General features: G+C 38.1%; 1 protein-coding gene across 13 annotated transcripts in view; it reads left to right on the forward strand.

The window, feature by feature from the left end:
• MBD5 (methyl-CpG binding domain protein 5) overlaps nt 1–16,169 on the forward strand; it is a 429,916-nt gene that overhangs the window by 352,408 nt on the left and 61,339 nt on the right. For 11 of the 13 annotated variants that reach the window (XM_071220653.1, XM_071220654.1, XM_053918640.2 and 8 more), the window contains one exon: nt 7,013–7,157. The exons of the other annotated variants lie outside the window; for them this stretch is intronic. The gene's annotated coding sequence lies outside the window, so the exon portion shown is untranslated. The remainder of the gene's footprint in view (nt 1–7,012; nt 7,158–16,169) is intronic. 13 annotated transcript variants of the gene reach the window in all.

Genomic DNA, 16,169 nt, shown 5'->3' on the forward strand with positions numbered 1-16,169 from the left:
TTCTTTCTTTATCTTTAACCTTTGGCATTTTAATTATGATGTGTCTCTTTGGGTCCAATTTGTTTGGGATTCTGTGCTTCCTGGAATTGTATGTCTATTACCTTCACCAAATTAGGAAGTTTTCTTTCATTATTTTTTCAAATAAGTTTTCAATTTCTTGCTCTTCTCTTCTCCTTCTGGCATCCGTATGATTCGGATGTTGATACTTTTGGAGATGTCCCAGAGGCAACTTATACCAACTTTGATTTGTTTGGTTTTTTTTCCTTTTAATTCTTTTTTTCTTTTTGCTGTTCTGGTTGAATGCTTATTTCTTCCTTATGTTCCAAATCGTGTATTTGAATCCTGGCTTCATCTTCATCCTCCACTGTTGGTTCTCTGTAGATTTTTCCTTGTTTCACTTAGTGTATCCTTCATTTCTTCCTGGGTCTTTTTTATTTTGTTGCCGCACACATTGAGTTCTTTGAGCATCCTGATCACCAGTGTTTTGAACTCTGCATATGATAGGTTGGTTATCTCCATTTCATTTAGTTGTTTTTTTGGGGTTTGGTTCTGTTCTTTCATGTGGGCCATATTTCTTTGTCTCCTCAATTTGGCAGCCTCCTTGTTTTTGTTTCTATTTATTAAGTAGAGCTGCTTTGACTCCCTGTCTTAGTAGTGTGGCCTATTGCAGAAAAGGCACCTGTAAATTATTGGATCAGGGCCTTAGGTAATCAACAGGGCAGGCAACCTGCTTCACTGCTTTGTGGCTCTGTGTGGCGGGCGGCCTCAGAGTGGGGATGGTATTGCTGCCTGGCTTCTGGAGGTTTGCCCAGCACTTGCCCCATGTGACTGAGGCCATTCCAGCTGTTGCCCTTATGCTGAATCCCAGTTGGGGGATGTACGTTTTCATGAAAATCCAGCAGTTTCTTCCACCACCCCAACCCCTACTGGTTTTTACAGCCAGAAGTTATAAGGATTTATCTTCCTGGCACTGGAACTGGCACTTGGGCTGCGATAACTCACTCCCAAGGTATTCTTCCCAATTTTTATCCACCACACGTGAATATGGGACCACCCATTCCACCACGGCCACTTCTCTGTGCCACACCGCAGCTCCGTGCCTCTCCACTCATCTCTACGACTCCACCCTTCCTACCCATCAAGATGAATGTGGCTTCTTTAAATCCTTGGTTGTCGGTCTTCCATTCAGCCCAATTTTCTGACAGTTCTGGGTGCTGTTTTGAGGTCTAATTGTAATTCTTTCGGTGGCTGCATGAGGAGGTGAAGCATATTTACGGACACCTCCATATTGACCAGAAGTCCTTAATAAAGTCTTGCTTGCTTTTCTAGCTTATGTAGAAATGATAGAATCAAAAGGATTAGAAGAATATCCATCTCAGAGGAGGTTCTTCAGAGTTTTCTAAAGGTTAGAGATAAATTTAAATTTAAAAATATATTAAGTATTTTAACACTGTAATAAAAATCAAATGCACACTCAAATGTTTTATACCAATTTGTAATATATGAATATACCATGAAACAAAAAATAAACTTCTCTGCTAGTTTATATTTTTATGGACTATGACTAAAGCTTTGCTACCAATTTTTATATAGGTATTTAAACTTATGAATATATATTTTTATACATATGTTTTTAGCGGGGTTTTTTATAAAACTTGAGTTCATTATTATATATCCAAATCAAATTATGCAAGCCAGAACACTGCTGCAGCATCCGTATGCTCTGTTGAATAAATACAAACAAGATGTTGAAGCATCTGCCTGCCATATATCCTTATCACTCCTTAACAGTTTGCAATGGTAAATTAATGTGGTAAAATTATATTGAAGAGTCCTAACCAGGTGGCTCAGTTGTTTGGAACATTGTCTCATACACCAAAAGATTCTGGGTTCGATCCCCAGTCAGGGCACATACCTGGGTTGCAGGGATAAAATCTGGTCGAGGCATATACAGGAGGCAACCAATCGATGTTTCTCACATCGATGTCTCTCTCTCTCTTTCTCTCTCCCTCTCCCTTCTTCTTTCTCTAAAGTTAATAAGCATTCTGCAGCTGAGGATTTATTCATATATATACACTGAGGTCTGTCCAGAAGGTATCCAGCCATGTAGTATGAAAAATAGAGACATATATTGAAGAAAATATAAGAAATAGTGTACATAGGACTATGACGCCTCAGTCCCCTTCAAAGTAGGCAGCTTGGGACCTCACACAGTTCTCCCAGTCACAATCAGCGGCCCCTTTGTATTTTCCTGAATCACTTTGACAGCCTGAAATCTCTTCCCTTTCAAAGGTGATTTCAGTTTTGGAAAAAGCCAGAAGTCACAGGCCACCAAATCTGGGCTGTAGAGGGGCTGAGTCACCTGGGTGATTTGATGTTTCACAAAAAATCTCTGCACAATATGTGATGATGCATGAGTGAGTACATTGTCATGATGAAGCTGCCAATCACCAGTTGCCCATAGCTTCAGCCTTCTGAATCATCTGAATACTTCCATGGAGGAATGTTCAAGCTTAATGCAAAATTTGATGCAGATCCATTGCTGTACTTACTCAGTCATTTTGAATATGATGACCACACAGTACACATGCTCACTCAATGACATCTATCCCCACTGACTTGTACAGTGAAGTCATCATTGTTCACTCATGTGCATTCCAGTCCACTCTCCTTGGCTGCCAGGTCACATCGATGTCACGCAAACTATCTCATTATATTAGCAATGGCTGGACTTTTTCCTTACAGACCTCGTATATTTTAAAGAAAGTTTTATTGCTTAATTTATGTTTTGGTAAGTTGTTGCCCATGAATATTTTGTGTTCATGACCAGAAACATGAGTAATAATTAGATATAAATTCCATTCAATTTGGAAACAAGATTTTCTTTATTTGTCCTTCAAGCTTCTGGACTATTTTAATTGCAAAGATCTTAATATTGCCAAAACCAAATTAGCTATTTTTTAAAAGTTTGCCATTTGTAATAGCTCTTCTAATGTTAAGAATTGTCTCAATATTATAACACCAAAACAAAGTACAGAAATGAATTTGTTGATGATGATTAAAATTGCAGCTGTCACCCATGTCCCTTGATTTCATACTTATTATTAGTGAATAGTTTATTATTTTCATTGATGGATTTTGATAAATGGTATCATACTTCGGGCTTTTAAAATGAATTACTACTAGCAAATCTCTTGTTCTGTTTTATATAATAGAGGTTTCATTTCGAGCTTATTAGATAAAAGAAGGCTGCAACTAAAATAATTTGAAAAACACTGATCTGGTCCAGTCAATTAATTTTACAAATTGAAAGATTAAAGCTGAGTTTAAGTGTCTTGCTGAAAGTTATACAGCTAGGACACTGCAGTTGCAAACTTCCAGATCCTCGGTTCACTGTTCTCTGTATTATTTGTTAGAGTGTGTTTAGTTTATGCCATGCCATTTAGCATTACTGACGTGGTTTGTATATATCACTTATTTATTTATTTATTCAACAAGTAATTTTCTGTATGCCAGGCACTCTTTCAGGCACTGGATACATTCCCTGAATCTAGAAATTGTGCTGAAAATAAAATAAGAAAAGTGATTCTGTTCAGCCTCCTGCAATTAGCCCATTTATCACTGGGTGGACTTACTGTATTATTAACAAGAACTTTTGTATTTATGGGGAGTAAAAAAAGTTCTTTAGTATTTTTGAAAGGTGAGAAAAATGAATAATTCACCTCAGAGCTCTCTGCTTGCATCCCATGAACCTGGCAATGTGTTTGGCGGCCATAAACTCAAAGATGTATGAAACAGGAATGTGTGTGGTAGGTGCCATTACCTTTCTGTAAACAGCACCGTAGAATGAGAAAGGAATGAAAAAGTAACTCCAAGAAGGAGGATGGAGGGAACCTCATGGAAGAGCTGACCCTGGAGTTTAGTCAAAGGAAGGAAGGCTGCCTTGAGCAAATGGAAGGAGTTCTTTCTAAGCCCAAGGAACAACCTGCACAGGCACAGAGTTGTGAGAGTTCTGGCATTTCCAAGAAAGTTTAATGCAGCAAGATCCTAGGGTATCTTAGGAAGAGCGGTGAACAAACATTTTTACCCGTCATTAGATGACTGAAGAATGGAGGTAATGAAATGTGCAAACCTACTATTTCGTACCGTAGGTATCCCTCACGCGTCTACCTGTTTTCATTCCTAAACGTTAAGTTCTTCCAGAACCCTGGTGGTGTTTTGCACCGCCCAGACTGACGGTGACGTGTGCGGTGCCGAGTGTGGCGAGAGCTCGGCGTGTGCTTCCTTATTAATTGTGCTCATCATTCACTCAGCAGATATTTTTGGCTGCAGCATGTGTAAGATTCTGTACTTTGTGCTATTAGAAATTAAAAATTTGACGTACAAAGCCAGTCTTCAAAGAGCTATTGAACCCAAAGCAAAAAATAGTAGGTTTTTGTCTTTTTTGATGATGAATAAATCCAGGTACTCACAGAGCTTACATTTTTGTCAGAGAGGACAATAATAAGACAAACAGTAAAGTATGTGGTATGTTAGTGATAAATACTAAGGAGAAAAAAATAAAGTAGAAAAGGGGGATATAAATTATCAGAGAAAAAGAGGTAAAGCTACTTAATTTCTTTTGCCTCCGTTTCCTCAACTCTAGAAAAGAAAAAAATAATAGTTCTTATACAGTTGTGACAGGAATTAAATGAGTTAATGCATGTATAAAGTACTCAACTAAGTTTCCAGAAGATGGTAAGAGAAATGTCGGCTAGTATTACTATGAATTTGGCTAAAATACCTTTAGCACAATAGCCATCGTATTTTCATCACTTACGGGCTTTCTTAAATTATATTTTATTGATTATGCTATTAGTTGTCCCAACTTTCCCCCTTTTTCCCCCTCCAGCCAGCATCCCCCATTTCCTCCAGCAATCCCCACACCATTGTTCATGTGCATGGGTCATGCATATAAGTTCCTTGGCTACTCCATTTCCTGTACTGTACTTCACATCCCCATGGCTATTCTGTAACAAAGGATATACTTAAAGTTTGGAACTGCTCTATAGGCTAAGACTCCCTCATCCCTATCTTGCTCCTTTTAGCCTCTACTTTCAGTGTACTCCCTGATAATATTACTTACTGAAGTAAACTATTGTTTTTTGATAATATTTCTTCTAGAAAACAATACTTGTTTATTTAGATGTCAGGTCACCTTTCTACTTCAGGCATTAGGCAGACATCAAGATAATCTTTCTGTGGAAAATATTCATTAATGCTTCATGACTTATCACATCTCAATGTGTTCTGACAAGATGAGACCTTTATGCTTGCTTACCATCTAAAAAAGAGTTCAATATTGAAATTGTTATTACCAGACAAAAATGTAGTATCTTCAATATTAACCTTTTGGAATCAAGAGTATATACATGGATTAGGTGAACTTTCAAGCCCTCACCTTTCTTTGCCTTTCTAACCTCTGTGCATCTTTAAATGTAGCCTGACCCCCTAAGCTGCCCCCCTGTCTCTGATCTCTGAAGTCTAGACTGGCTCTTTCTTTGTGCTCATTTAGCACTCCATACTTAGTCCCATCAAAGCCAGTATCGTCTAATGTTGTAATTACCTGTTCACCTGACTGCCCAAAGTCCCACCCTTCACCTCCCAGGCAGTAAGCTCCTTGAGATGGGACAGTGTTCTCTTTATTTGGGTCCCTACCATCCATTCAGTGTCTCAAATGCAGTTTCCTAATAAATACTTAAAACATTAACTGTAATGCCTGCAGTGCCTATGGTATTTCAGGAGTATAGAAACATAGTTATTTAGCCTGATCCCACGTCCTTCCATTGCTCAGTTGTCTCTGCTGGCTGCTCTCTGAGGAATAGCAATGCTCAAGCATGCTGCTGTACTGCATACTAACATTTCCCTGTCCTGCTTTGGCCTAAAATCAAAAAGAGAAATAAAAAGTGGGCTGGCTATCAGGAAAGACCTCAAAGGTGGAGGAGCACCCCATGGAGTAACTGTGGTCCAGGATGTGGTCCTTATTCTTCCATTTAAAAATTGATTTTGCCATTGCTGTCAAGGGTGTTGGCCTCTAGGGTCTAATACAAACCATCTACACAATCTATTTTTATAAGAAATTAATTTGTAAGCCAGGTGACCTATTTGTTTGTTTGATTGATTGTTTTCTTTGAGTGAAATACAACACCTGATATTCAAGTTACTACCTTAATGATATCAAAGCACCTATGAAATCCACCAAATAATCATGGGATGGGCGGTGGGGGGATGAAATGGAGACAACTGTACTTGAACAACAATAAAAAAAATGTGGGGGGAAAAAAAGCCTAACTAAGTTTAAAAAAAAAAAAAAGGAATCCACCAAACCTTGGAAACAGAGCAAAATGAGTTGGGCTGTCACGAGGATTATTGTGCCCGGGATGGGGCAGAGCCTTGTCAGTGTCTCCTTGGTGGCCAGGAGAACATAGAATGGGGGGAATAAGGTATCAAGAACACTTTTGAAAGCCCTTATAAATTTTTTTTCTTATTTGTTAAAAGATAATTATTTTAAAAGTCAGAAAATAAAACAATGGCATTTTCTAGTAATTACCATTAATTAAAACTCTTAATAATGGTAATATACAGTTTGGTCCCATAATTCTTTGATCCCAACATGAGGTCATAAGTTAATGATAATGTGGTATTGCCGATGATGGTGCTAAGAAAGAAGGAAAGATAAAGGATTGAAGTTAGACCTCTACCTCTTCTAACTCAAGAATCCTCACAGTCTCAGGGTCAACTCAATTTTATTAAAGTTCACTCTGTGCTCGTGGTTTTAGCTGGCTTACTGGTGCTCCTGGTGCTCCTGTATATTACTAATAATGCGTGATGGTCCACTAGTTCATCCTCTACCCTTGTAAAGAAACTAGGAAGTGCAGGTTAAGTGGTTACTGAAAAAAATAAGTCAGTCATACCCCTTCTCAAGGGCTGAATGAGTCTCTCAAGCCTCATCTCAAGGTCCTTTCTCTTCCAGAGATTGGAAACCCAAGTGCCTACAGAGGCCAGTCTGGTGGGAATGAAGCAGGAAGCCACTGCAGTGAACTGGAGAACCAAGTTCCAGATAATTGTCGCAAGGCAGGCATGTTGACCTAGTGATACCACATTGTCCAGTTTATCAGGTAAAGCAGGAAATGCAAATCTTCATGTGAAATTTTTAATTTAAATGTTGTCAACTAATTTGCTATTGTTAGTTATTATTCTCAAACTGTATACAAGCCAAACACTTTTACAGATGGGATTTGGCTCATATTTCTGCTTTTATAACTTGGTCTTATATTTGGCTTCCTTTTCTGTTAAATTGAAGACTTCATTTGCTACAGGTTTTGCTTTTCTTCAGCATGTGCTCTATAATACACTGTGCCTGGTTTTGTGATATTAAAACTCCTTTCCTCTCCAACCTGAGTACTTTGCACATAAGTTTTCTTTGGCTGCTACATCTTCTCTGCCACTCTCATTCCGGTGAGCAGTTAATATTAAATGGAGTCTCCCTGAGACACTTTTGATACGACACCACTAACACCTACAGGTATACTACTTACTCATTTGTTACTGATGGGGAAGCTACATAAACACAGTAAAAGATCATTTATTTCATGGGGCTTAGAGATTGTATGCTTTGGGCCCCCCTTTCTAGAATCCACACAGAAATGATTTTCTCCTCTTCTGTCTTGAGAGGCCTTATCAGACAATTTATTAAACTTCAGTTGTGTTTTACATTTTATTATGTTTGCTAGAGACATTGATTGGACGTACATGTTCCTAAGTAGTTACACACATTTAGAGACAGTGTCTTTGGGTGGGTTCTTCAGTGGGTAAGGAGTCTTCCTATTTCCACCCGAGGAGTAGCCTGGGTTTCAAGGTTATGAGTGGTGGTTGGGACGAGGGTACTGTTACCTCTATACAGAAGTGATTATGCCAAGAAGGAACTTGACATCCACTGTCAGGTGAATTAAAAAATGCTAAATATTTTTATAGTAACAGTGTATAAATATTGTTTTATAATATTGCTCAACCCCAAATGGCCATAATTCATAACTGTTTCATTCTTAGTACAGTTTTGGGAAAAAGCAATATTGATGTACATCTTTTTTTCAACAATGATTTAACCTATATATTAAGCTCTACCTTGAGTAACCAAAACACCAGTAGTGCATGAATAAGATGTAAAAATTACCCACTTAGACTTGCTCAGGGTACTCTTAAATAGATTATGTAAGTGAAGACAAGTATTTCTTCTAAATATTCCCTATGAGAAATTTCACTGTACTGTAGAAAAGCAAAAGTAACAAAATGCTGGTGACTAAAATACAGAAATAAATTATAAACTATTTTCCCTCAGAATTATACTGAGTTTATCAATTAATATATAGCTGTTCTATATTACTACTTTATTTTAAAACTGTTCTGTTTTTTTAAGGGTATGTATGTAGGAGCTGGTGGTTGTTCACTTTTTAACTTTTAAGAAGGTAAAATGAATAGTGAGCATTTTCTACATATGCATACAGACCCTTACTTTTCACTTTCTTATTTTTTTATTGTTTAATGTATTTTAATAGCAAACTTACAGGAACAGCACAGAAGAGAGACAATGTTAAAAACATGTGCTTGCATGTAGGACGACAACTCAGTTAGAAAAGTGTAGTGAATGAATGGAATCTACTCTATGGTTAAAATGCTACAAACACCATTTAGTTGCCATCTAGAAGAAATTTACTTACTACAAACTGACAGTGACCAGAGGGGTGGGAGGTAGGGGATAAGTAGGGAAAGAAGGGGAGGGTCAAGTCAAGGAACAGTATAAAAGACCCATGGACAAAGACCACAGAGGGAGAATTGAATATGGAAGGGGGAGGTGGGTAGGACAAGGGAGAGTAATGGGGGGGATGGGTACAACTATAATTGAACAACAATAAAAAATAATTTAAAAAAGAAAAGAAATTTACTTGGACATCTGGTCAAGATGGAGGCATAGGTGGACATGCTTCACCTCCTTGCACAACCATAAGAAGGATCACAACTAACCTCAAAACAAAAACACCCAGAACTGCCAAAAAGTCAAACTGTATGGAAGTCCAACAACCAAGGATTTACAGAAGTCTTACTCATCCAGATGGATTGAAGGAGTGGAGACCGGGTGCCAAGGCAGAGAGGATGCTGTGTGGTGGTGGAAAGGCAGCAGCAGAGAGGCAGCTGGCAGACCAGGTGGTCCCATATTCACATGTGGTAGATAAAATCAGGAGGGATACCTTGGGAACAATCAATCTCAGCCCCAGGCCACAGCACACAGACCAGGGTTCCTGCACCAGGAACATAAAACCTCATAACTTCTGCCTATAAAAACTAGTAGGGGTTGGGGCAGTGGCATAAACTGCCAGTCTCTTGGGAGAAGCTATTTATAGGGCCTGGACGCAAACCCACCCACTCTGGGAACCATCACCAGGGCAGCAGCTAGAGGGGTGCCAGTTGCATACCAGAAGGGGATGAAGTGACTGGAAATGGGGTGAGAATGAGCAAGCCTCAGCACCATCATCCCCTTTCTGAACCCACCCCCGAATTCAGAGCCACAAAGCAGTGAAGCTGGTTTCCCCACCCCCATGCAATACCTAAGGCTCCACTCCATACAACTTAACAGATGTGCTAAGACAGGGAGTCAAAGTGGCTCTACCTAATAATACACAGAAGAAAAATACAGGGAGGCTGCCAAATCGAGGAGACAAAGAAATATGGCCCAAATGAAAAAATAGAAAAAAAGCCCAGAAAAAGAACTAAGTGAAACAGAGATAGCCAACCTATCAAATACAGAGTTCAAAACACTGGTGATAAGGATGCTCAGAGAACTCATTGAACTAAGGCAAAAACATAAGGAAAGAAATGAGGGTTACACTAAGTGAAATATAGAAAAATCCACAGGGAACTAACAGTGAAGGGAAGGGGTTCAATCACTAATTTGGAATGGAAAAAGAAATAGACAATCAACCAGAACACAATGAAGAAACAACTTTAAAAAAAGAGGCAAGAATAAGAAGATTCTGGAACATCTCCAAAAGTCCCAATATCTGAATCATAGGGATGCCAGAAGAAGAGGAAGAACAAGAATCTGAAAACTTACTTGAAAAAATATTGAAAGAAAACTCCCTAGCTTGGTAAGGGAAATAGATATACAAGTCTAGGAAGCACAGAGTCCCAAACAAGTTGGACCCAAAGAGGACCACACCAAAACACATCATAAACGCCAAAGGTTAAAGATAAAGAGGGAATCTCAAAAGCAAAAGGAGAAAAGCAGGGAGTTACCTGCAGAGTTCCCATAAGGCTATCAGCTGATTTCTCAAAAGAAACTTTGCAGTCCTGAAGGGACTGGCAAGAAGTATTCAAAGTGATGAAAACGAATGACCTACAACCCAAATTACTCTATCCAGCAAAGCTATCATTTAAAATTGAAGGGCAGATAAAGTGCTTCCCAGACAAGGCAAAGCTAAAGGAGTCCATCAGCACCAAGCATTTACTAGATGGAATGTTAAAGGGACTTATTTAAGAAAAAGATCAAAACTGTCAACATTATAATAACAACAAACTCACAATTATCAACAACTGAATCTAAAAAACAAAAACAAATGAAGCAAACAACTAGAACAGGAACAGAATCATAGATAGGTCATTTGGAGGACTATCAGTGGGGAAAGGGAAAGGGGAGTATGGGGGAAAAGGTACAGGGATTAGAAGCATAAATGGTAGGTATAAAATAGACAGGGAGATGTTAAGAAAAGTATAGAAAATGGAGAAGCCAAAGAACTTACGTGCATGACCCATGGACATGAATTAAGGAGGTGGATTACTGGAAGGGAAGGGGGGTAGTGGGCAGGAGAGAGGCGAAGGGGGAAAAAACTGGGACAATTGTAATAGCATAGTCAATAAAATATACTTAAAAAAGAAATTGTTCTTTAAAAAATCCAAATACTGGTATTGTCCAGAAAAATTTAACAGGTTTACTTATATTATTACAAAGTTGAACTACTGAAACTTCTTCACTGAAACATTTTGACTTGCTTCATGTTCTCTGCATTCATAGTTTAAAAATTCACACACAAATGAAAATGGAAAAACTGCCAATACTTGATTTGTGTCCACTATTTTCCACTTGTAATCATATACTTAGTTACCTTTTGACCCCATTGGGAAAAATACCTAATGTTCAGAACTACCTATAAGAGGAAGAAGAGATTTTTTTAAAGAATGAAATGTTCCCATTATAGTGCATTCTTGAGCCCGTTCCCCATGTATGCAGCATGCTAGCTGGATGTCTTGGCATAATTGTTACACGTTTGACATGGATAGCACACAGGTTGGTGTCTTGAAAAAGGCCAACCAGACAGGCCTCACTTGCCTCCTGCAAAGAACCAACAGCTGCACTCTGGGAGCGCAGATCTGTTTTGAAGTCCTGAGCAATTTGTTGCACCAGACGCTGGAAGGGAAGTTTGTGAATCATAAGTTCACTGGAGTTGTATAACATCTAATTTCACAAAGTGCCATGGTACCGGGCCTGGAACGATAAGATTTTTGCACCCCTCCAGTAGAGGGCACACTCTTGCAAGTGGCTTTGGTAGCCAGTTGCTTCTTAGATGCTTCACCACCAGCAGATTTGCTGCTTTGTAAGTGAGAGCCATCGTTTAGAGACCTCTTTACTTAACCCCCTTCTCCTTGGCTGGAGCTTGGAGAGGTAGAGGAGGCTCTGCTGTTAAAGAGCAGCACTTCCTTATGGGTTTTTAAAGGCACAAATGAACACTTTAACTTGAAGTTGTGTCTCAATCGTATTTTTTCTTTGCAGGTATGTAAAATGGCGAGAACAAATAGAAAGTTCAGCTATGTGTAGAAATATATGTGAATTACTAGATATTATATGGGGGAATCCAATTTACATCTGGAAAGTAAATAATGATTAGGGAAAGCTGGAAGGCCTCTCTGAGGAATAGGCATTTAAACTGAGAAAAATAGTTATTGGTTTTAGTGAAGAACAAGAAGGTCAAGGTGGAGATGGTAGGTAGTCTAACCAGAAAAGTTAAGGGTGACACCCTGAAGAATTTTAGAACCAGTCAAAAGGCTAGCCTAATTTTCTCTCTAGTACTTAGAGCACCTAGTATTTTAGATCAGGTTAATGGGTATTCTTTCTGGCTCTCCATATCTTTTTTCTCTGCTTGGCTAAAACAGAAACAGCAATAGCATAATACTAGGCACAAAGCTTGTAACTGTCTCTAATAAAAAACTTCCATAATGATTTTAAGGATCAGGAAAATATTAATTAGCTATTCTATAGATATAACATTTAAATTTTTAGAAATAATGTGTTTTCCAATTACAGAACCAATACTTTTTTTGCAACATACTTGTTTTTCTTTAAATTTATTTTTATTGTGTTTTTTTCCTCTACCATTTATCCCACTTATACCCTCTTCCACCTCCACCCATCCCCACTGCAATGACCATACTGTTATCCATGCCCATGAGTCCTTTTTCCTTTCTGTTCAACCCCCTCCACCTCCTAACCACCTCCCGCAGAGCTGTCATCCTGCTCTCTATGAGTCTGTCTCTATTTTGCTTATTAGTTTAGTTTGTTCACTAGATTCTACATGTGAGTGGAATCATACTGTTTTCTACTACTTTTTTATAATTAAATAACCCAAACATAAGCATTTTGTTACTAATACCAAACCAGTCCGTAGATAGCAAAAGGATGAGCTACTATAACGAAGTCATTAAAAAAAAATACAGTGGATCAAAAAAAGTTTCTTTCTCTGTCATCTAATAGTGCAGAGGTAGGTGGGCAGTCCAGGATAAGTTGGTAGCTCTGTTCAAGGCCACGGGTTTCTTTTATTTTGCTACTTTATCCCTGGGATGTGTTCCTGCCCATGATGTCAAAGTTATTCACACTGTTTCTTTCAGCTCACAGAAAGGACAAAAGAGAGAAGTAGGAGACAAGCAACTTCTTTTGAAGAATTTGACCAGGAAGTTCAATGTGTCACTTCTGCTCACATCTCTTTGGCCAGAATCTCATCACATGACCATACTTAACCACAATACAGGCTGAGAATTATTGTTTTTGTTTTTATTGAATTCATTGGGATAACACTGGTTAACAAAATTTTACAGCTGTCAGGTGCACAATTCTGCAACACATCATTTATACACTGTATCTTACATTTACCACCCCAAGTCACATCTCCGTCCAAAACCATTTATCCCACCTGTACCATCCTCCATCCCCCCTTCGCCCCTTCCTCCAGAAATCCCTGTCCATGACTTCCTGTCCATGACTTCCTTCGTTTTCTTTTTCTTTTGTACTCAATCCCTCCACCCTTGCACCCAGGCCCCTTGCCCCACAACAGCTGTCAACCTGTTCTCTCCATCTGTGAGTCTGTCCATATTTTGCTTGTTCATTTTGTTCATTAGGTTCCACATATGAGTGAAATCACATGGTATTTGTCTTTCGCTGACTGGTTTATCTTACCTAGCATAATGCTCTCCAGGTCCATCCATGCTGTCAGAAAGGATAGATTTTTTTCTTCTATTTAGCCAAGTAGTATTCCACTTTGTAAGTGTACCGTAGTTGTTTTAGCCACCCATCTACTGATGGACATTTGGGCTGCTTCCAAATCTTGGCTATTGTAAATAATGCTGCAGTGAACATAGGGGTGAACATCATGTTCTTTTGAGTTAATGTTTCGGGTTTCTCCAGGTAAATTCCCAGAAGTGGAATCACTGGGTCATAAGACAGTTCCATTTTTTAATTTTTTAAGGAAACTCCATACCACTTTCCACAGTGGCTGCACCAGTCTGCATTCCTACCAACAGTACTTCTCCACATCCTCGCCAAGACTTGTTGTTTGTTGATTTATTGATGGTAGATAGTCCTTCAGATTTGAGGTGGTATCTCATTGTGGTTTTAATTTGCATTTCTCTGATAATTAGTGATGGTGAGCATCCTTTCATGTCTATTAGCCATCTGTATGTCCTCTTTGGAGAAATGTCTGTTCAGGTCCTTTGCCCATCTCTTAATTGAATTGTTTGTTTTTTGGTATTGAGTTTTCTAAGTTCCTTATAAATTTTGGATATGAACCCCTTATTAGATGTACTACTGACAAATATGTTCTCCCATTCATTGGGTTGTCTTCATTGTGTTGATGGGGTTTTTTGCTGTGCAAAAATGTTTTAGTTTGATGTAGTCCCATTTGTTTATTTTTTCTTTTGTTTCCCTTGTCCAAGGAGAGATACCTGAAATATTGCTATGAGAAATGTCCAAGATTTTACTGCCTACCTTTTCTTCCAAGAGTTTTATGGTTTTCAGCCTAACATTTAAATCTTTAACCCATTTTTAGTTTATTCTGTGTATGGTATAAAAAGGTGCTCTAGTTTCATCCTTTGCACATTATCTTTCCAATTTTCCCAAGACCATTTATTGAATAGACTATCTTTATCCCTTGTATGTTTTTGCCTCCCCTGTCAAATATTAATTTGGCATGGAATCATTTCTGAGTTTTCTGTTATGTTCCACTAATCTATATGTCTCTTTTTATGCAAGTACCATGCTGTTTTGATTACTGTGGCCTTGTAATATACTTTGATATCATATAGCATGATTCATCCAACTTTGTTCTTCTTTCTCAAGATTACTGTTGCTATTCAGGATCTCTTGTCGTTCTATATAAACTTTTGGAATGTTTGTTCTACTTCTATGAAATATTCCATTGGTGTCTTGATAGGAATTTCATTGAATCTTTAGACTGATTTGGGTAGCATAGACATTTTAATGATATTAATTCTTACTATCCATGAACTCAGTATGTGCTTCAACTTATGTGCATGTTTTTCAGTTTCTTTCTTCAGTGTCTTAGAATCTTCTGAGTACAGGTCCTTTACATCCTTGGTTAAATTTATTCGTAGATATTTTATTCCTTTTGAAGCATTTATGGATAGGATTGTTTCCCTTTCTGAAGGTTCATTACTGGTGTATAAAAATGCAGCTGGTTCTGGCTGATGTGGTTCAGTTGGTTGGAGCATTTCCGATAGAGGTCATGGGTTCAATTCCAGGTCAGGGCACATACTCTGGTTGCAGGTTTGATCCCCAGGCAGAGTGCATACAAGAAGGTGACCAACTGATGTTTCTCTCTCATATTGATGTTTCTCTCTCACTCCCTCTCTAAAATGAAAAAAATGTCCTTGGATAAAAAAAAAAATTAAATGAGCTTGGGAGTCTTCTCTCCTCTTAAGTTTTTTGGAATAGTTTGAGAAGGATAAGTTAGTTCTTCTTTGAATGTTTGGTAAAATTCACGTGTGAAGCTGTCTGGTCCAGGACTTTCATTTTTGGGTCTTAATTTTTATTACTGCTTCAATTTCACTAGTTGTAATCTCTCTGTTCAGATTCTCTGATTCTTCCTCATTTAATTTTGGAATATTACATGTTTCTAGGAATTTATTCATTTCAGCCAGGTTGTCCAATTTGTTGGCATATAGTTGTTTGTAATATTTTCTTACATTCCATTGTATTTCTCTGGTGTCAGTTGTCACTTCTCTTTCATTTGTTTATTTATTTGGGTCCTCCCTGTTTTTTTCTTGATGAGTCTTGTTAAAAGTCTGTCAATCTTGTTTATCTTTTCAAGGAACCTACCCTTGGTTTTCTTGATCTTTCATATGGTTTTTTTTAGACTGCATTTTGTTTGTTTCTACTCTGATTTTTATCATCTCTGTCCTTCCACTCACTTTGGGCTTTGTTTGTTGTTGTTTTTCAAGTATCTTTAAGTGTAAAGATAGATTGTTTGTGATTTTGCTTGTTTTTTTGAGAGAAGCCTGAAATGCTATGAATTTCCATCTTAGGAGTGCTTACCTTATGCCCGACTTTGGGTTATAGTGTCCTCATTTTCATTTGTTTCAAGGTATCTTTTGATTTCTACCTTGCTTTTATTGTTAACCCATTCATGGTTTAATAACATGTTTTTTAGCCTCCACATCTTCGTGTGTTTTTTTAGTTTTCTTCTTATGATTGATTTCTAGTTTCACAGTATTGTAGTCAGAGAAGATGCTTGATATGATTTCAGTCTTCTTAAATGTATTGAGACTTGTTTTGTGACCTAACATGGGTCTAT

The sequence above is a fragment of the Desmodus rotundus genome, chromosome 2 (assembly GCF_022682495.2).
Source record: "Desmodus rotundus isolate HL8 chromosome 2, HLdesRot8A.1, whole genome shotgun sequence".
Classification (NCBI taxonomy): domain Eukaryota; kingdom Metazoa; phylum Chordata; class Mammalia; order Chiroptera; family Phyllostomidae; genus Desmodus; species Desmodus rotundus.